At 27.3% G+C, this 23,190-nt stretch overlaps 1 protein-coding gene across 9 annotated transcripts in view; it reads right to left on the bottom strand.

Annotated features, from left to right (window-relative positions):
- The window catches only part of LOC132921299 (potassium voltage-gated channel subfamily KQT member 1), a 250,277-nt gene that overhangs the window by 107,415 nt on the left and 119,672 nt on the right, over positions 1-23,190 (bottom strand). For 2 of the 9 annotated variants that reach the window (XM_060984246.1, XM_060984247.1), the window contains exon 1: positions 6,769-7,326. The exons of the other annotated variants lie outside the window; for them this stretch is intronic. The gene's annotated coding sequence lies outside the window, so the exon portion shown is untranslated. Of the gene's footprint in view, positions 1-6,768; positions 7,327-23,190 lie in introns of those variants that run through there. 9 annotated transcript variants of the gene reach the window in all.

Raw genomic sequence — 23,190 nt, forward strand, 5'->3', positions numbered from 1 at the left:
AAATCACAACTATTATAATAATAAAAAATAATAATAATTGAAGCAGTCGAAACCATGGGTACTTAACATTCATTGTGCGAACCATAAACTTCAAAAGCTATAATAAATCACCGTATTCTGACAGCCATATTATAACAGTACAATATTACAATTTTAACATAACGACTTAATAATCTATTTAATTTCCCTGCATCATAATAGCTGAAAAGGGAATTGTTGATATTGTTCCTTTAATTCTCATTATAGTATTACATAATTGCTATTCGTATACAAAGTAATAACAACGTTACTACTCACTAATAACCATTATACAATACGAGTATCTTGATTTAAATAATTTTTTAATAAATATAGTGGTCTTACTATACTGGATTGGCCAGTAAAAAGGAAAACTATATACTATCTTATATTTACCTATATATTATTATACTTTTCGATAGATTCAGTTATCTGAAAACGCATATTATATTTGAATATATTTATTAAAACCCGCTGATTACCGTAAAATTAACAAATTCCAACTATAGATTTGATCTTGGAATTCAAAAATACATAGATTATTTGATTATGTAAATTGTTTGAGATATCTTTTTACATTATCTATATAAAATATAACTAAGACCTAACTATGGCTGTGTTGAATTTATGTATATACAACTAGCTCATTTCACTTCTACTTTTCTATCTAAGTGAATAATAATATGGAGTCCATCAATATTTTAACTAATAAAACGTTTTATTACAGCTTTATGATATCTCAAAAAAAAAAAATAATAATAATACGTTCCCCGAAAGAGATTTTTTTATACCTTTAAGAAATTATATTTCAAAGAAAACTCGAAACACTGACAAAGGCCATTATAGTTATATGTTGAGTCAAAAGTTTTTTTTTTTATCTTTTTCAATTTTGTTTTCATTTAGTGTTGCTATCGCGTAGCACTGGTTAAGCTGAATAACGCTTTAAATAAATAAAATATGGCCCATGGTTATGACTATCACAAGTACACGCTGAATATTCAATAGACATTGTTTGAACTTTTATGTTTTTAATTGTTAAAAATACACAATGACCAAAATTAATAAACGTTCCGTTATTTATCATCAATATGATTACTCGCAATTTAAAAACTAGTAAAGGTACGAAACATATTATTATTGGAAATAAAAAATATATGAATTTACTTTTATATTATTAATTTATATGTTTGATTAATATAATATTACTTAAAATGTATTATTAAAATAAAAGCCAATCATAGTGTGTTGCTTAATAGTCAAGTAAAAAATACATACGAAATACACTGAAAATTATTTATTTGATAAATCTGTTAATAATAAAGTTTAGTAGTGTAATTAATTTTATACATGATTTATATTAAACTTTGAAGTAAAATTAAAGATATCAGAAATAAGTTCTAAAAAAATAATTTAAAGCATTTATGTTGTCTTAAAACGGTTTTAAGGCAAATATTAAATTAGTAATTAGTTATTATTTCTATTAACCATTTTTTTAAACATATGTACTACAGCCATAGTTTTCTTTTTTAATTTCTGTTAGTTATTTATTACTATATTAATTTTTATATTTAATAATATTCTACACAACACTAATATCTTCTATATTTAAATCATATCGATTATGCTTTGTTTATAAATTAAATTTATGTATTTCTATAAATGGAAAACTTCAAATAACTTCTAAAGTATCTAAGGCTAGACGCTTCTTAATATATATATCATTAAGTATTAACACATATCAATGCCTATATAATATATATATATATATATTGTTTTTTATATTATCTAAATTTGAAGCGTGTTCATCAAAATATGTGTTGACATATAAGACTTATTTCATATCATACTATCTATTTTAGTTTTCATCCTTTCACAGTTGTATTCAGATGCACAAAAAAATTATTTACAACATGTTTAATATAATATAACTACAATTTTGCACGTAAAAAAATTTGTTTGTCTTTCTGAAAGTTGTAATGGTTAAATAATTCAGACTAATACTGATCTATTTACTTATTTTTTATTATTATTTATTATCCACAAATATGATTCAATGCACAATTAAAATTTAAATAAAGGTGGATTAATTTTCAAGAATTTTAATGAACGCACATTATTTTAACTTATAATTATAAGAATTCCTTTTTGCTATAATATTCTTATTATAATAATTATTTGAATTGTTGTATGTATTTATGTTTTTAAGTATCAATATTATTTTTGTTCGTGTATTCTTAAATGATTTATACATACTCGTATAAAACATTTAGTTTATAATATATAGGTATGTATATTTGAAATTTTATTAATATAATAAATTCTGCAGAAGCTTGATTTTATATGTATTAAAATAAGATTCTATAGATACAAGAAAAAGTTTGTTTATTATTATTGTTTTTAATGGATATCTGGATAAAATGATATTTTTATATAATGATTAATTTATTAAAGTACTAGTAGAAAATGAGAAAATAAATAAGCGAGATAAAATATAAATATGAGAAATCCGTACAATGATTTAAAGAAAGGTTCTAATGGTATATTCTAACATAATTTTAAAAATCAGTCTCTTTCTTTGTTAATGTATTTTACACAATATCGTTTATACATTGTTCACAAACAATACATAATATTTATCATAATGTACACGAGACAATTAAGTTGTTATATACTTAATATTAAAGATATATTTGAATAGTAAAATAATTTTTACATATTTAAGGAAATATTTAAAATATACCGTTTTAAAAGTCTTCAATGTACATCATAAGAAAAATTGGAAACAAAAATATATTTTAAATACCTACAACATATCTAACGATATGTAATTAAAAATGCTAAGCGTTTATTGCATTTATTCTTCTATAAGGTTTAAACAAACATTAAAAATTAGTATGAGTTTTGTGTATTTAATTTTAAATTATAATAATATTTACCCTTGAACTGGAAAAATGAATGGATTAATAAATTAAATTCTTACAATATATATATATATATATATATTAACTCTAAATAATTTAAATGGTTTTTTTTTTGTTCTTTTTGTGTACCTAGGTGCAAATAGGGATTATACACTTATAAAAATGGCACTAGAGATACTTCATTATTTTGAGTATAAACATAAAAGCTTAAATACACTCCAAATAAAACCATACATAAATGCAATTGAATGTTTTATAGTGTATGTATACAACGAATGATAATAAAGTAACCTTTAAAACTATAATTCTCTAATTTTATTAATAATTATACTATATTAAATCGGTTTCATTCAGGCATAGTTATAATAAATTGTTGATATTAAATTATAATAATTTTAATAAAAAATATTATTCACAGTATTTCTTAACATACAATAGGCAAATAAATACAGTAATTTTATAATTCAGACGTTATCAATAAATTAAATAATATTCTGTACCTAAGATTTAAGTACGATATTCTTAGTTGAAAATTTCAAGTGCATCTAAAATGACATTTATTTTGGGTAAATGATAGAATCAAATGGATGCTAAGTTGAGCAGGGTCGATTAATGTGACGCTCTGAAACATTAATTACACTGAAGAAAACCAGAGAACTTCTGAGGTACCATAGGCCGGTAATAAATAGCCCGGTCTTCATTAGATATTTATGAATAATGTTCTCCTAAACCTAGAACACACATTTAAATATGCTGTAGGCTGGTTAATATTTTGAGTAATATTTGTCTAATTATTCTATAACTATTTTCGTATCACAGTAACAAAATTAAAAAAATAACAAATTTTTAGAAAAAACAAAAATGTATAAATTCGTTGTACATGCATAGATAATTTATACAACGTTATCACGATAAAGATAAAACATATTTAACTTATATTTAGTGAATAAAGGAACTCAAATAAAATTATATTTAAATAAGTTTTAGTTGTAAATATTATATTATATTATACTAATTACATTAAAATTAAGAAACAATGAATTGTATATAAAATTGTTATTTAATTATATATAATATTATTAATTAATTATATTGTAATAATTATTTCTCACATAAGCCTAAATTTAAAATACTTTTTTTTCTCTCTGTTCAAATTTTTCATATTATATTAATTTTCTTCACTCCAATAATGTAATCATAATAATACCCTCCATTATAAACTACATATTGGTTTCAAAATTAAAAATATATAAGCTTTACATTTTATGTTATTTTTTTCATTGTTTAATTATTAATTATATTATAATGATTGGGATAATATAATAATTCAGTTGATCGGATGATGCGATCAGCACAACGAGTACACTACGTTTATTATTTAAATAATAAGAAATAAATTATTATTATTGAATCATACACGTTTATATTTCTAAATTGTACATAACATAAAGTAGTTAGATAGTTACTTAATACATTTTTCACCAAATTGGAAGGTAAAAGGGTTACGGAATATTTTTTATGTAACTAAGAATAGAACATAAACTACTTTGAAAAATCTTTGAAACGTTAAAAACGTTGGTTTCGATAACACGAGATTCGATATCAACGGTGAAACAATTTAATTTGTGCGATTATATTGCATATTCAGTTTTGCAAGCAGTATTACAATAAATTCTAGGGAAAATATAACGCGTGTAATATGTATATTTTATTTTATACTAACCGAAAGTACACAAATCAACATATTGTCACGACATAATAAACAGTCCATTTAGTTTACATTTTACATCATTAATAATCGTTTAATCATTTATAATAGTTGGTTAGAATTGAATAATGTGATTAAAACTTTATATTTAATATCATACTGAAAAACAATTGAATCAGTCAAAAACTAAAGGGCAGTCAACCGACTAGTTGCACCAATAAAATAATATACTATTTATTATTATAAGGTATTTTTTAACTAGCAAAACACAAAGGCGTGCAATTTTACATACTGCATAAGATAAAAAAAATCAGTTCAAAAAAAAAATAAATCTTAAATATATTATTAATGAATCTCGAAAAATTTATAAAAATCATCACTCATTATTATATTTTATTCGATTCAGGGACAAATATAATATAAAATATAATCACAATCATCTATGATATTTTTACTTACCTAATTTATTAATTTAAATGTCGAAATAATTACTAATAACACTTAATTTTATTAAATAAATATTTTAGGGCGTTGTGTATTAGTGCGTCTATATGGTTTTACCTGTCAATAATATTTAGTAGGAATTAAAGAACAAAATTAAAATATATTATAGTCGTTGTTAGAAATGTAATATTATCATAATATTCCTACATACTGTATGCATTACAAAATAACAACCAAGAAAATGAATATTTTTAAATAAAAAAATCACTCTGAAGAATTACGTTACATTATATTATGTCACTATATATAATACGGTATATTTTAATATAGTACCAAATTTTATTTTTCTAAAGGAGCAGTTGTAGTGATAAGGATGTTTTTATTTTTGAAATTTATTTAGTAATATTACGATGACTTCAGAGCAGTGAAAAATGTTCAATATAATTATAAATAGGTATTGGAAAGTACTCAATGAAGTAAAATGACTTCTTACACGAGTATTAAATATCAAATTCTAGAATTTATGGTAATTACATTTAATAATTATTAGGAAACTTGGTAACAATGTATGAAAATATTAGCACGTAAAGGAGTTAGTAATAATCTAAGTGTCCATGATAATTAATAATAACGTAAATGAGTTGAATACAAATGAATATTTTTTTTAATTGAATAATTAACTTTAAATAAAAATGCGGTGAAAAATATTTAAACAGTTTTTACTTTTTACGTGGCCATATTATATTCTGCATTATACTTATTCTGCGTTACATATAATAGTTCATTATGAAAATGTTTTCATTGTCATAATACTAAACCACATCGTTATCGCTGCACGATTAGTCAGCTACAGTGAATATTAACAATTGTATTTTCATTTACAACTTAAATATTATCAGCTGTATATGTGCATTATTCACGATAATACGTCAAATTTATAACTAAATCTACCGTTGTTAAGTTAATTTGTATGGCAAAAAATGTGTCGATTTTGAATGTATATTAGTACCGAAGAAAAGGCACGAAAGAGTGTCATATCGATATACCACAAAAACCCGTAAACTGTTATAAACACATACATTTTCAGGAATTTAAAAAAAACTTTAACTAGGTGTATATAACGTTTAGACGACAAAAAATTTTGTCTGGGTAATTGAAAAAAAAACTACTAATCGAATATTAATAGACCGATGAATAATAATAACGATAACTTACGAGAAGAGCGCTGTCGAAGAACTTGGACATAGTGCATCTCGCTATTAAGTATACCTATCTAATAATTATTATCGCGTTAAAGGCATATACGCTTAAGTGTATGAGTACTCGAGAACGTTACATTATTATCTATATGCATTAGAGTATACTACGAGTAATGTCTAAGCAAAATTTGACTTTGTCACCACGTCGTGTGCAATACCTAGGTACCTAGTTTAATAATATGTGCACATTACGAATTTTTTATCTATGATACTACATACTACCGAATCGATAATATTGTTGTTGTCTGGTATGATACGATAAGGGTTGTATCAGAGAACATGGTAATAATAATAATAATAATCCACTACGTTGTACAGTAAAACGTAGTCAAAGGGAAAGTATCGCGATCGAGCCGTCGTGACGTAACATCTACACATCGACAACACTGCGTGCCGGTCAAAAAATATTATAATATACCAATAACAACAACGAATGTGTGTGAGTCGTGGTGAGCAATCAGACGTCACGTCGGGTTCAGTAAGAATTCGGCATTATCCGGTTCGCGTACACGGCGAAAACAACCGCGGTCGGAGTCATCGTTGTAGCTTCGGAGGTCGTCTCATCGGTCACCGATCGCATCATCGTGGCGTCATAGAATTATGTTGATGAGGTCCGTCTTGCGCGTGATTTATAATATAAAAAAATATTTACGAACAAGTTGCGCACTGGTAAACTCGCGCACTCGCGTAGAAAAGACCACGCGAACCCGACGGCTGCAGCGAGATGACGAACGAAGAGAAGTAGAATTCGAACACAATGAAAACGAAGAAGAGCGTCGGCGAGTACTAGAGATTTTATTTTAAATTATATAATTCGCGGGCGATAAGATTTTCACTCTGACGAGATCGTTTAGTACGACTTTAGCGATCGTATGCTGCGGGGGAGGGGCGCGAACAGCGTGGTCGGTCGAGCAACAGTTGTGCGACTGAATGGCATGGACAAGATGGACTCGGTCGGCCGGTGGTGTGCGTACGCGCGGATAGTGGTAGTGTGTGTAGTCGCTCAAAGGAACGCGCGCGGCGCGACGGCGGCGCACTTATACGCCGTCGCGCCGCCAGCCCGTCCCTTCGAAAACCCACCACCCCCTTTCTCCTAAAACCTCCCCACCACCACAAATACCACCTCATTGCCGCAAAACGCCATCCTCCACCACAAACAGCAACCCCCGCTGTTGCAGTGCACTCTATATACATACGTAATATATCATTATTTTAGTCAACCCCTGCAACCCGTTACGATTTTGGTAAAAACCCGACGACCGATTAGAAGACACTAATATATAGGTGATATGATAAAAAAAAAAAAAAATGCTAAGTCCTAATCTGACAGTTACCTATTTTATAATATTTTGAACGCGCTATTTTGCATCACGAGACGGCCGAGGACTTAATAAGTTTTTATTCGCTTCCGCAATCGAATAATAGTTACGTATTATGTACTCATTTGTACTTGATGTGTGTAAAGAAATGTGCAAAATTAAATTTTATTACAATGAACGCTAAAATGTATTGAAAACTGATTTGAGAGCTAGTGTTCCTGAATAAATTATACAGTAGGTTTTTGATATCTATACCAATCTCAGAGAACCCTAAATAGCTTTTTTTCACACCGATGTGTATTTGCCTTTATCATCATAGTTTTTGACCATAACGGAAGAACATTTCAACAAGAGTTACTAACATTAAGAAGACGTGGTGCTCTCATATGTCTAATATGTGCGTACCATAATATTAGAATACATCTACTTACAATAGAATTTGTAAGTATAATAAATTAAACTTTGTCCGAGAGATGAGTTTTTCTTATTTTTATTTTTAATTGATTAATATGAATTTAAACGAAAAATATTTAAATACCTACTAATTACTCGTTATATTAACTATGAATAAACTAACTGTAATAATAAATTTATACGTTGATTTTCTTGTTACGTGTTTATAAGACAAAGACAACACGTGTGTACGACATTATCTTAAAGGATTAATGGTTTTTTTTAGAAATAATATTAATATACGTGTACCAGCATTATAATGATTTATAATTACTGAATAATAACTTGACATTAGTGTGTAGTTAACTATCCTAACAAAGTACTTCAGTCGCACATTTTACAGGTTCCTTTATACTAATCCAACGATAAATTGTATTGCGTGAAAATTTAGCAACAGAGATTATTTGATTCAAAAACGAGATTGACATTCAATCGCACTTCGTTGTGATCTAATTATACACGCCACACGAAAATCAAAATTGAAAATTATCGATTCAGAGCTTGGTAAATGTACCCTAGTACGCATGACCTTAAAGCCATATGGTGTGACTATTAATTTTAATGCAAGTACGATATTTTAGTTTTATGTTTTTAATACTTTTCTGGATAGCAAACTGGAATAAATTGATAGCTTAATTCGATCTCTCAAGTCTTACCATAATTGAATATCACCCTTCTTTACCTAGTTAAATTGTCTATACTTACATATTTTAAAATATGCGATTTTATGTTTCACTGCAAAATATTATTATATTATAAAAGAATATTTAATATGAATAATTAAGTCTTATTTTCGTTTGGATAAGTTCGAAATAAAAAAAGTAAAAAAAGAATACAAAACCAATAAAGTTAAACTGAAATCAAATTTCAGATAAACCTATCACGGGTAATAATAATGTACACTGAGCATTGTGCTTATCTTAATATTTAATTCCGCGGTAAATAATGTTCCCAAACCCAAATATAATACCTATTACACATATTTTATCCTCAACTGAAAAAGATATATATCCTTCAAAATGTTCTTGATATTTTTAAATTGTAATATTTAATTCAAACAATCAATTACTTAATTAATTTGATTTAACACATGAATGCATTATTTTTTATCTTATATATTATTTTTCTTATTAAACTTAATATTATTTTGTTAAATTTTTCAAAGAATGTTTTGGATAAAATTATAGAAAATAATAAATAATAAATTCAATAATGCTTGTAATTTACTTTTATCTATATTCTATACATCATAGCTTAAAATAATTGTCCATTAATATTTCACAATCTGTAGACAAAAAAATAAAATAAAAAATATATATATAATAAAAATACTGCCCGAATAACACGAGCATCCCTAATATTATTATGTACAAATACATAGAATTTGACATGCGGAACTACTACGAGTACAACCAATATTTACCTCGATGGATCATCAAAAAAATATTGCAATAAAACATACCTACGTATATAGTTTAACTAAAAAAAAAAAATGGGATGATGGACATTTGAACATTCGGTAAACTCAAACGATCAATCGTATTCCGCAGGGAAAAGATTTTTATCAAACACAGTTATGACTAATGAGTAAAATCATCAATACTATTAAATGACGTCACTAAAATTTCGAAGAACTTTGTAGTACATTAAATTAATCCTAGTTCTTTTTTTTTTTAATTAAATAAACCAAAAATTAAATTAAAAAAAGTGAATTTCTACTGTAATTTTAAATTAAACAACTGTAAAAAACTCAAATTTTTAAACAAATATTTATAAATATATTATGAGCAGTATTATCTTGAAATTTAAAAAACTGAAATATGTAGTTTATTTATTAATTAAAAATCTATGGATTTTTTAATTTCAATAACTAAAGTTTAAAAATGAATTATAAGATCTTCATAAGGTTTTTTTAAACAAACTTAAAATCTCAAAAATACACATACATTTTAAGTTCAAATTTTGTCGAAATTGAACATTTTAACAAAACAAATAAATAATAACAATTAGTTATTAAGTTTTAATTCAAAAAATATTATTTACCGATACATTTTACTCCAAAACATATTTTTGTGTATTATATACATTACACAATGATATTTTCAAAATATTTAAGTTAATTTAAATTTATTGTTTTGACAAACCTATTTATTTATTTACGGGCTTGAAGCCCAAAAGATTAATAGTGATTCAATATCACACAATGCGATTACAATATAGTTAATAGTAATACTGTTCTATAGTACGTCTATGTTGTCTTATACATTCATTAAGGCTTGTGATTTTTAATATAATATGCGATTCGTTGCTGAAAAAAATTAATTCAATCTACCGTATAACTATTAGAAAAACAAATAACTTATAGCAGTAATAATAAATACAAAAATATTTTTTTATAAATATAGGCGACAATTCATACACGAAAGATTTTTTTTTTTTTAATGATGTATTACTAAATTTAAATTTAAATCTAAAGTGAACAATTATAAAAAAAAAAAATCATAAATCGCAACAACTTAGAAAATTATAGAATTAAAACGTAAAAATTAACATTGAAATGTCTGTTATTTTTGTCCAAAATCAAAATATGTTCGACTCACTCGTTTGATACTTTCATACCGACTTCATACCAGTCATTCATAAAAACATCCAAATGCTTGTAGGTACCTAAACATACCCTCTACAGACAATAACCGTGTTTCAGTGTGTTTATTAATTATTACCGTAGGTTGTGCACAAAATCCGATCAAAGAACACATTTTTCCAAATTCGAACATTGTTATTTGAAATTTTACACAATAGCGGCTGTTGGACAACTATAATTATACCGCGTCTATTATATGTACAATGAATGATTTTATAATTTGACTAGGCTATAATGCCTATAACAAACATATTATATATATTTCAGTGAACACGTAGTTTAGGTGTTAACATATTGGTACGTATATAGCGTAGGTATTAATAATAATGCATTCACATAAATATATACGATTTTAAACAACGACTTTAATTTTTGAATCGAAAAATGTTATAAAATTCAATGCAATTTTATTAGACATCAATAAAAATGAAAAACTAATGCCAATCAAGTCGTTTAAGCCGTTAATCTTTTACAATTACGTATTGTTCTGTATATGAAAAATATAATTGTTGTTCTTGTAAACTACAATCAATAATTTTCTAATCGAATAATCTAATTCGCCGTGATTTAGAAAAAAAAACGTCCATAGTTACTTACATATGATATTGAGACCGTCGTCTCCACCATCACACGGCTTTTCTAGAATATAACTGGTAAATTATTCCTGTCTTATATCATATCTCCAGCGTTCGTTCATGGTTTTTGTGCGCTCTATTATTTGTTTCGGCATCTATAGGAATGACGACCAAGATACTTACGGTACATGCCCGCACGCATCACTCAGCAGAATAAATTCGTCATATGCGTTTGTATATGGATTAGCGTACACTTGTTTGATAATAATGATAGATGATCGAACGAATAAACAAAAGGCGATGCACAATATATAAGTACATATAGTTATACACGGTGTGATTCTAAAACGGTTAGTGATCGATTATACATTCTCTAGATAGGTACGCCTTGCGTATATAATATAGTACAGTTTTCTCGGCCCACGTCACGGCGATGTGTTTTAGTTGTTCCCCTATTTCTCGCCTAAAGTTCAAAAGTTTCAACTACTGTCCTTCGCCATCAAACGCAGACACGCCTAGACGTTGAAAACCGTCAGTACCTATACGCATATATTAGATATAATATATATATATATATATATATATACATATGTGTGAGCTTGTGTGTACTTTAGGCGCATAAGATTAGAAGCGACGGGACAAATCAGGTCGTCGAACTTGACTCGAACCCAGCGAGGCGCCCGACATCAAAGGGACGGCGAAAAGCGTGTGCCTATACATACGCATTCGTGAAACGAAATTATTTTAAACCGTCTGCCGAATTTATGGTGTATGTATAACACGGAATGCTTTAAAAACAAAAATTATTATACATATATTATAATATGGATTTATGTAATCATTACACTCTCGGTAATGGTGATTGAAAATTTTTAAGAGCACACACTGATGTTTTGGGCAGTGTCGTAGAAATGTTGACAGTGGTCTACGACAAACAATATAAAAATACATGAGAGTAAGAACGTCTAAATGTGACACGAGTATTGATATACATTGACTTAAGATTCAAAGTCCCCACAAAAAAATGTATAACTCGATGGATCAGTGCATGTTTTAGTTATATAAAATGTGTTAAATACCTGTGTTGTCATACCTACATCTGTATTTACAAATGATCCTCGAGCTAAATGATGAATTAAGTCAAAGTTTGACTTTTAAAGGGTGGTGAGTGCATATCAAATACAAAATAGTAATACGCATATTATTATTATTTTATTGGTTGTTGTATTCCACAATTGAGATTTCGGAAATTGTCCAGAGTATGAATTTATGATGTTAATATTTCATAAAAGTTTTTAAACTGTAACGAGGCTATTTACCTGAGATAAAGGGATCTACAGATATTTTACCGTCAGTTCATTACAGATACAAGCAGCATCATTTCATTCGTCACATTAATATTGGAGTTGCTCGTATTATATGGTGCGTAATGAAGTGTATTGCACAAAGAACTCGCAGAGCGTGAAAAATGTTTGACGAATAAGAAAGGTACATAATAATATAATATATATGATTTGTTCGATATCAATGATTATAAGAATAAAATATTTATATAAGGTATAATATAGGAACACAAGATAAGATATACAATTTTTCGGCTCACGAGTTTGAAATATAATAAGGGTATATCAAAACATTTCAAAAATAGCGATTTGTTTAACGATTATTTTTTTCCATCTGTTGTCTTTGAATTGATTTATTTTATTATATATTTAAGAAGTTAGCAGAAATAAAAGGTTTTATATGACAATATGATATACAGTTAAAATCAAACACTATATTATTAGATACATGAATAAACAATTTTATTTTCAATTTATAGTTAAAATAAAAAATTATATTTAATAAAACAAATAGTATTGGAAAACAAAGTGTTCTCGGTAATATAAGTGTATGCAATTATATAATAAGTTTCGTGCATCACAGTATTTGTTATTTTTGGCACACTTCACGTTCACGCGTGAAATGCCTGCCAATATAGAAAAAAAAACCAAAATGGTTGAAATATTAGAAAATATATTTTCATTTATATTTACAATATATTAAATATGTACGTAAATAGTTTTTTTTTTATTTTATAGGTGGGTAACACTGATAATAATGTTTGAAATATCTGTTAAAAGTACAAATAATTAATTAATTTGGAATCAATATTTTATAATCGATTGAACGTTTTGTTTTTTAAAAGAGAAAATTGAAACAAAAAGTGCTATTGGTAGTTGGTACAACCTTTTATTTCCAGACTCGGAATTTTAAAGTTATTTAATATTTTGAGTACTTAAAAGCATTTTTTTTTTTGTAATACCTAAAATTAAATTGATGGAATGGAACTTTGAGGATTTTTTGATGCTAACAATTTAAATATCGCTTTGGTGGAAGTACATTTTTTTAATTTTTAAAGCATAAAAACACTCAACTGAACAATGCTGATATTTTTACATAGAACTCTTTGATTCCAAGCGTGCTTTCATATACCTATGCAGGTTAATGTGTTGTTGTGGTTAGGATTTGAATTCATCATAAACAACGAAAAGAGCAGTAAAATATTAGGTAAGGTATACACTATAATAAAGTTCAAATGTGTGATTATAATATTACGCAATAATAATAAATAGGTAATATGAAAAATAAACGAGCACGCGTGTGTGTATGTGTGCGTGCCTATTCGTGTTCGATATGCACACAATATTATCGTTGAAACGTTCTCCGCTTTGAGCACGATATATTTTTGTGTTTATGACTTGTAAACTGTTTGCTCAATACGAACCGTACCACTGTAATAAACATGTATTTGCATGGTGTTTATAATGTTAAATGTTCTATTGTAAACTGTTATTATATCATTCTGTTACACAGCCCATCCGCCGTACACGTATTACGCGCGTGAGCCAGGCACATCACTCGCAACTATATTACGTATACTGCAAAAGGGTTCGGCGTGACGTCGACTACGACGATTAGATATTATGATTGAAGTTGGCATTGAACCGGCTGGAACCAAAATGTCCACGTTGCTTAAAAGTATACAGGCGAAACAGAAAAATTAAACTACTCCGATTACTAATTGGATCAAACACGTCCCTGGAAAACGGCAGTAATTTCATCTTGTAGAACGTGCAATTTATGTGGAGTTCTTACATAGCGGACACAGTAATAATATATTGAATGCGTAATATACGTATAAAATCGATGTACCTTGTATAGGTACAATAAATAAATTAGTTAATTTAACGAAAACCAATTTACTCAAACCATTTTTCCGCACACGCGTGTATCGAATAAATATCACGATACACTATTATATATACAATATACTACAGGTACCACAACCATATTAGCCCATTTTAAAATTACTCGGCTAAAAATTATTAAAAATCATGGGTCACGATAATTTAGAATGTTATATATAAATATATGTATATATATGTAACAATAATAACATAGTATAGCGTCCAATTAACCTTCCTCACACTACAGAAAATGTTAGATTTCCGTGACTTTAACCCCACAGTAATTTTTCATACAAACGTACATGCATGTATGTGATTTATTCACGTGCTGATACAAGTGTATAATATAAACTGCAAAACATGTTCCTAAAACAATTCGAGAATTATACGAATATTATATTTATACTAAGCACTGAAGCGGTTCTGTATGAAATATTTTTGTTTACATAACCGTCTGCAAATATGCATTCTGTAATTAATATATGACTGTATAGAGATATATACGCGCAGACAATATATTATTACAGTAACCAAAATATAAAATTATATATAATATAAAATAAACTAACAAAAACATTTAAAAACACATAATAATATGTATCATTAGTGCAACTTAATTTAATATATTATTATACAATGAACAGTCAAACTGTGCTAATTAAATGAATATTATGAGCAATTGATCTATCAGTTCCAATAGGTTGTGCTGGTAATGGTTATAGGTATCTCCATTATCTTCTTATCTTTTATAATCACTATATACCTAGCTATTTCATTAATAATTGATAGATAGTAAATATACTGCGTAAATAATTAAAATTTGATTATAATATTACAAATAAAACTTTTACTAATAAAACTTGAAACAAACCAATTTAACAGGCATATTATAAAAAAAAAGTATGATTGTATTATTGTATATTATTATGTATATTATATGAATTGGTAATTTATTATAAAGTTAGTAAAAAAAAAATTCGTTTATATTATTAACTTGGTACTTTTTTATTGAATAAAATTCGAAAATAATATTTTTTAGATTCAATTGCAATATGGAAATGTTGTAATTTGTGAATTTTTCCAGATTTCTTTCGTAACAAGCAAATGTACAATAATACAATTCGGAGAATGCTATTATTAAAAACAAAACGTTGTACTTCAATATCCGGCACTGTCCGTGTCTCAAAGTAATAGATTTCCGATTAAAACGGAATTATAGTAATTGGGTGTTCGTTCGACCACCACGGGGTTCGTTTTCTTAATAATTTCCTTTTTATTCATATGTTTTGTATTGATTTTCTTGGAGAAAAGTTTAAAAAAATAATGGTTTTTTTTTTAATGTTTTCTTGAATTAATTTACAACAAAATAATGACAGATATTGTACATTTGCTTGCAAGATATTATACAGTTGTTAGTAACATGAAACCCATTTGTGATGCATTAATTGAATGTGTTTATATATATCATTTCTATTCATGGATTGTTAAACATTTCTTAACGTTCTTATAAAAAAACAACAACAACTTCCGTGGTAAATCTGCCATGGCTGAAAACTTTTAGTATATTATACTCTAAGAACATACGAGTTTATTTAGTAGTATACCTCGTTCACTCAGCGAATAAAATACATTACAACTAAAAACTTTAGAAGAACTTTATATTACTTATATTATATTATATAGTACAAATAAGCCGTTAATTGGATGTACATAAAAATAAAAATAAAAACACACACCACACAAGAACAATATATTATACAATGTTATAATATCAAATTACAAGAATTTTCGGTTTTTGTCTTTACTATTAAATATGTACCTATTACTTATACGTATTATTACGGATAGGTTTAGATAGCCCTAGTAAATATAATTAATATTATTTCGTTTTTCGGATAAACAATTTTCAAAACACAGTTTAAGGTAGATAAAATATCAAACGTAGAGCATTAAAATAATTTGTTTGTGTTTTCTACTCAAGAAACGAAAAAAATTACTTCAATTAAAAATATCAATTACAGTTTTTGTTTTCATACGCAAAATTATAAAGTCATGTCAGGATTTACTGTTTGTTATTATTAGACGAGCGATGAATAAACATCATAAAACTTAATTTCTTCTTAAACATTATGGATGTAATATAAGTAGTCAATTTCACCAGTATATATAAATTATAAATAATTATACGTCCTGAACATGTTGCATAATGAGCGTTCGTATATATGACTTTTAAAATCAATATTCACGGCTCTTATTCTTGCGGTTTTACGGTAATACACGTTGCACATTTGCACAGAAAATTTTTTTTTTTTTTTTTATTTCACCGAATTCATAATAAATACATTTCATATATTATATGGAGTGATCCATTTAACGTAAAACATTCATTATTTAAGAAAACATTTTTCAATATTTCTTTTAAACAATATTAAGTCATTACAAACCAACATTTTTTGGGGGAAAAAATTACGATTTTACAATATTTTAAGTTTTTACTTTTTTGAATGGTAACATGCATTTTAAATTTCATATTATAATCCAGAATATTAATTGAAGTATTTCAATCTATATAAAAATAAAATATCGTATAAGTAGTTTATTATAGTAATAGTTATATAACTTAAAATAAATATTTATAAATCATAAGCTGCTCGTCCAACATTCAACTTTTATACGCCGAAATACTCTAAAAATATTCTACTTTCGAGTGTAAAAAAAATATATATTGCCATTAAAAAAAATAAAAACACTAGAAACATTAAAAAAAAAAGAAAAAATATAAATTTTTTTCAAAAACGTTCTTTAGGACCTTAAAATTGTGTAAAAGAAATATTTTCGAAAACTTTATAGGGTATTCTAAAACTATGAGTATTTACTATCCTATACGTTAAATGGAACATTCGGTATTATATATTCAATATGTTATTAATATTGAAATGGTCCTCAGTTTTGTATAATATATACGCACGTGTAACTATGAGATCTAGCTTGTTGAATTTCTTACGAAACATAACAATGACTAATGACTAATGACCCTACGATTAAGGGATTAATGATATTTTGATTATCCCATGTGTATATTTAAGTATCAGAGGTAAAAGTTGTTGATGTCTTATCGACAAAATAGTCAGCGTTACACCACCAGATGATGAGACTTGCCTGAGCCTATATCACATATGTGTAGAAAAAGAGATAATCAGCTGTTAAAATCTAACTCTATTATAGATGTTTGTATTATATTATTCATGCAGGACAGAATTATATTTACTAAACTTATACCAGCTGCAGTAGTCAGAACTCGCGAGTGTTTGTTAACTGTGGTGCGGCGGGGGGGACTACGTCTTATGATCCCATTAATAAATATTAATGTTAATTATTAGCATATTGAATATAACTTTTGAACTTCAAGCAATCGTGTAAACATCGAAGAAACGTAAGGGCAAGGTAATTGATTAAATACCTCATGTCTTGTACATAACATAATAAATAAATATAGAGTCAAACACACTTGATATTGATTTGTACTTTTCACGGATATGTTATTTGCTCTAAAAAAAAATCTAATACAATATAATATACATCTCATAGATTAAATGTTTATAATTAAAACAAGTAGGTATATGTATAATCGTATATGACGACACTATAGACGAATCGTCAGGTCAACTGAAAATAATAATAGTACACGTTAGATTAGGTATGTATGTACCTGTACGGTTATTATACCTACATAAATAATAAACAACACTAATACACTACCTATGTATATATATATATATATATATATATATATTATCGTGTGTCGTTAATGCAACGCGGAAGTATACTGGGCTATACGATTACATACCTATCTACTCGTTTATATACATATACAATATACATATGTATATTATATAATATATACATATTACCTATACATATGCATGTTTATTTCAAATAAATATACAAATGTGTGTGTATGTGTGTGTGTGTGTGTGTGTGTGTGTGTATGCATTTATATTCGATGTCTCGATGTTTCGTACACGCCAGTACTCTGTGTGGTGGTTCTATATTGCAAATGTAAATCAATATTATCGCTGTCCCTGGCACCCCGTCCTATCCACGTTATCCCTTCACCACCATCAGCCCTCGGACGTCTTCCGGCCCGTGCGTCGAGTATAAGGAAACGGTCGAGCGTGTTCGCATAATATATTTTGTTATATATAGGTACCTACATTATACTTATACACAAACACACACGCGCGCGCGCGCGCGCACGCTCGTCTATAATATTATAATACACACGTATGCGGAAACGTATTAATCGTCCACCGCGCTGACACCTGTGCGAAAAATCGTCAGTATATTTTCTTCGATCGGTCGTAACGCACTCGTTTTGTTCAACATTTAATAAACGTGCATTTACGTGTATTATAAAATATAATAAAATATTGACATAATGACGTTCGCCTTCGATACCTATAGTATGTGCTAACGTCCAAGTATACATGTGGGTGTAGGTTTGCATGGTGTCGATATACTGTTTTTGCAACACGCGTTTCAAAATAATATTACATTCTGAAATATATTGATCTAAAACATATTTAAGTACCTATACGTAATTTTCGTTTAAATAATTTAAAATTATCTCAATGTACTATTTGTTTACTCTATTTGACCCACACACAATAATCAGAAAATTTTCATTCATTAGAACCGATATTGTGTTATTATCGCTAATATTAATATTAGAATTAATAATTGATTTACAATTAAACATTCAGTTAAAACATATATCATGCTTGTACGTTAATTTTTGTTTAAATTTTGAAAATTTTTAAATTGTTATATTTTACATGCCTATAACTTGCATAACAATTTCAATACCATGCTATAACACAAATAATGTTCTTAAATTTCAGTATGATGAATAGTCAATACACTGTAACACCAAAGTTAAGAACGCGAGGATTATAGTTATGCAAAATGTACATTTTCTATGTAGTTGCGTCCATATACGCGGGCCGTCCAATATTCTACCTACATATCTATTTTTTACAAGTGTATAACTATAATACGTGGGGAGATGGTAAACTGAGACAAAATTACACCTTTTCTAAAAGCTGATATGTATAAACTGCGCCAAAAAAAAATTAACATTATATAATCTGCGACAAAACTGATAAGATACATTGTGCAAACTGCGACTATTTATAAATAAATAGATAAATATAGATACTATGTACATAACAGATATTATAACACATATACGTTAATCATTTAATTAGATATATATATTATGGTATAAGTATAGATTATGTATCAAAAATTATTTTTCTTGTAGAGTAATATTTTCGTTGTTTAAGACCAATTTGGCTCTGCATGTTTTATTTGAGCATTGAGCATATCCATGTTGAATAACCACTTATTTTGGAATTATATTTCAATTTAAAATTGTTTAGTACCAATAATTGTTTACCGTTTTGGCTAAACATTTTTGTAAGTTCCATTTTAAATACAATATTACGCGACACAGCACGTACTAACCTAACTTGTGATAATCTTGTACTTATGAAGGAGCCGATATTTACTATATTGTGTTAACTTAAAAATAAATTTGGATTTTCCTTACAAATTTGTTTCAAATATAACATATTAATTAAATGATATATTTACATAATAACACATAGGTATATAATATGATGCGTGTACCTATATACCAATTATATATATGTTATTGTATCGGTATGTACATAGTATCTATTTATTATATATTATATTTATAAAGTAAATTGTCGCAGGTTTTATAATGTTAATTTATTTTTTGTCGCAGTTTACATACAGCCAATACGTGAAGGCAGTTTTAATGCCCTAATCTTCTATTACTCTTATCACTAAAATTAATGTTACTAAAATTTTGCGTAATCAATAAAAAACGAATGCAGCTATAAATAAAAACGTTATTTGTAATGCATGTATCTGTACATTTATCTATAAAAAAATCATTTACGTTTAGTTCGGGCATTAAAATCTACTACTTAGGTACTTTTATTTTATTTTTTATTAATTTATTGAATAGTCTATGCCCTATGGCCTATGGAAGAACCTATTGCAAATAAAACTTTAGTTATTTATTATAATTTATAGTTCTAACAATTTGTGATTAGAAGTATTATTTAAATCAATAATTGGACGATTATATTTTCTTAACACTTATCTATACTAGCCGCTAGGTTAGGTACATGATAAATACCCAAATTAAGTAATGTAACTATTTTATCATCAATAATATATTATGTTATCAGTATTTTTTTAAATGGACATTGTGACTTATATCTTTAACAGTACCTACAAATTTAAGACATCCACAAGAAAAAAATGTATTGACATAAAATACAATTTTCTAACATTGACGCGTATCTAATTACATAATATGTAACTGAGATTCTATTCGACCTTGAGTTGATAATATGATGAACAAATGTACATACTCAAGTAAACAGTTAAATGGTAAATAAATACATTTTCAATAGAAAAATTTACAATATATTACTTACGATCGTGTTTCGGGTTTGGACATTGGAACTAATATGTATAGTTGGATGAGCGATATTCGGCCTTAGACTTTTAAAAGTGGACGCAGTCCGTCGTCCTGGAGCGTTCAAAAAGTTACACTGATAGAATCAAAGTTTTCACCACATGTCACAACTTCCGAACACGAACGACTAGCAGTTTCGACGGATATAACTCAGTGCACGCGTGGTATTCCGGATGATGAACTCCACCACATCGAAGACACGTTACAATATATGATATAAATATATGTGTATAAGAATCACATAATACGTAGAGCATTGACAGCGTTTCGTTCACAATACATAATATATATATATATATATATACTATCATTTAAACAGCAAAATCACCAACTCTTCCAGCAGTCCCTCAGGCGGGACCATAGACATATTCATGTGAACTCTCCCATGCAGCACTTAGATGAAATAATAAAAATGACGATTTAAAATTATATTATCAACACTATTCGAATCTATGGAAAACGACTGCTAAAACGAAGTTTTTTCGGACAATGCACACGTGGTAGACTGATTTTACTGTGAATTTTTTAAGAGACAACTGTTTATTAGACGATTTTTTCGTTGAAAATATTGATGTATTTAAATTGAGTTATTCGAGTTACAGAACTGTGTATGTTCTAATAATAATTTGATAATAAATGATTATAGGCTTAGAGAATACATGAGGAGAGTGATTAAATACATAAAATATAAAGTAGCTGATTACACTCAGATAATTTTTCGAAATTATAAAATGCTCATCGACATGGCTGTACGTAAGTGAGAGTTTGTAGGTATTTAACCTCTCCTACCCACAAACGCCTTGCTTTGCATCTAGGTCATGACCAACTATTGGTTTTATTGAATTAAAAGGAACTTTACTTCTGCAAAACACCTTAATTATAATGTATGATCAAATTTAAACGCCCATCGTCAATATTATGTAATATGTAAAACACTCAGTTCCCCGTGAATTCACCAACATTACTAATAAAAAAAAGACATATTATTCGACTAATTGCGTGAATATAATTTTTTGTTAATTATTAGTAAATAGTAGGCAATAAAGTTTTGACTAAAAATGAGCCCTTGCAGTTATTTAAATTAATATAAAATCCTTTTATATCCTAGATACAATAAACATATCTATAAGATTTAACTGCTTTTTCTGGATATCTTATAGGTCACGTCTTATTTACCATGTTACAAAAATATCATAAAAACTCGTAATTTGTATTAATGCAAGTTAAATCATAAATGATAAAACAGGAAATCGCCATGTATAGCTGTGTAACACTCGCAGAAATTAAGTGTTTATACTTAATAATTTCCCCCCATCCTTGGATTATTAGGTATACATGTTAACTATACAATTATTTCTTATTTTAAATATCATAGCTATTCATGGTAACATTCAAATTAATGTCGACGATGTAAAAATTAAAAAGAAGTATTTTATAAACACATAAGATTATACTATTATATTATACTCGATACTAATTAATTAATTAAAAGTATATATTGGTAGTGAAGTTGTTTATTTGTGTTACATTTGGGTAGAACTTTCAGCCAAGTCTTTTGTTGTATTATTACCGGAGTACCAACTTTTATATCTCCGTGGACCATAAAAGTGTATGTATCTAATACGTGTTATTTTATTCCATTTTTGAAAATCATATTTACTACATTATTATATTTTCTTTTGCATATTTAATGTGATTTACTCGTCCTATAACATTTTAATTTTTCGACTATCCGCGATTGTTTTGATTTCCCTGGAGCTCATTTCTTTCTTACTATTCCTTATATTCATACCTTTAAGTTACAAAAAAGTTATGCACTTTTTATGCCATTTATTTTTAAGATTTCATTGTTTTTACTAATGCTTTTTGTTTCCATACACTCAATGTCGAGTTGAATAAGAACATTAAAATCAAAAAAGTATCCAATATATAGAAGTTAAACACGTTTTCATTAAAATATTATTCAATACAAACTATATAGCCATATTAAATGAATCCTATACCATTTAAAAAAAGCTTTTGTAAAAATAACATTGTTATCT

The sequence above is a fragment of the Rhopalosiphum padi genome, chromosome 2 (assembly GCF_020882245.1).
Source record: "Rhopalosiphum padi isolate XX-2018 chromosome 2, ASM2088224v1, whole genome shotgun sequence".
Lineage (NCBI taxonomy): Eukaryota > Metazoa > Arthropoda > Insecta > Hemiptera > Aphididae > Rhopalosiphum > Rhopalosiphum padi.